This window comes from Apaloderma vittatum, unplaced genomic scaffold, assembly GCF_000703405.1.
Source record: "Apaloderma vittatum isolate BGI_N311 unplaced genomic scaffold, ASM70340v1 scaffold1391, whole genome shotgun sequence".
NCBI lineage: Eukaryota > Metazoa > Chordata > Aves > Trogoniformes > Trogonidae > Apaloderma > Apaloderma vittatum.
Genome location: NW_009697259.1, coordinates 146704 through 147054, shown reverse-complemented (window position 1 = coordinate 147054; position 351 = coordinate 146704).

Below are 351 nucleotides of genomic sequence, written 5' to 3'. Positions count from 1 at the left end.
GATATGCGTCAAATGGCTTACACGTCACTTTGCAGCTACCAAAAATAGTGATTTGCACAACTCTGACCCCAACCAAGTCTCTTCTAAGCTGACCTGAAAGTGTAATTCTTGATGTAAATCTGCTGGGTTTACACTAGTTTTATGAAAGCTGCTACTCTGCTAGTCCTGATGCACACTGCATGAGCTGAGGGGTAAGAATTTTGTGCCCCAGAAGTGCCATCACCCTAATAAGCCATCGGTCGATGCAGGATGGGATCCTCTCCCAGCTCCAACTCTTCTCTAGGACGATTTCTGCAGCCAGAGCCACCATGAGGGCTGCGGGTGACATATCCTCCTTTTGTGTTTCCCAAG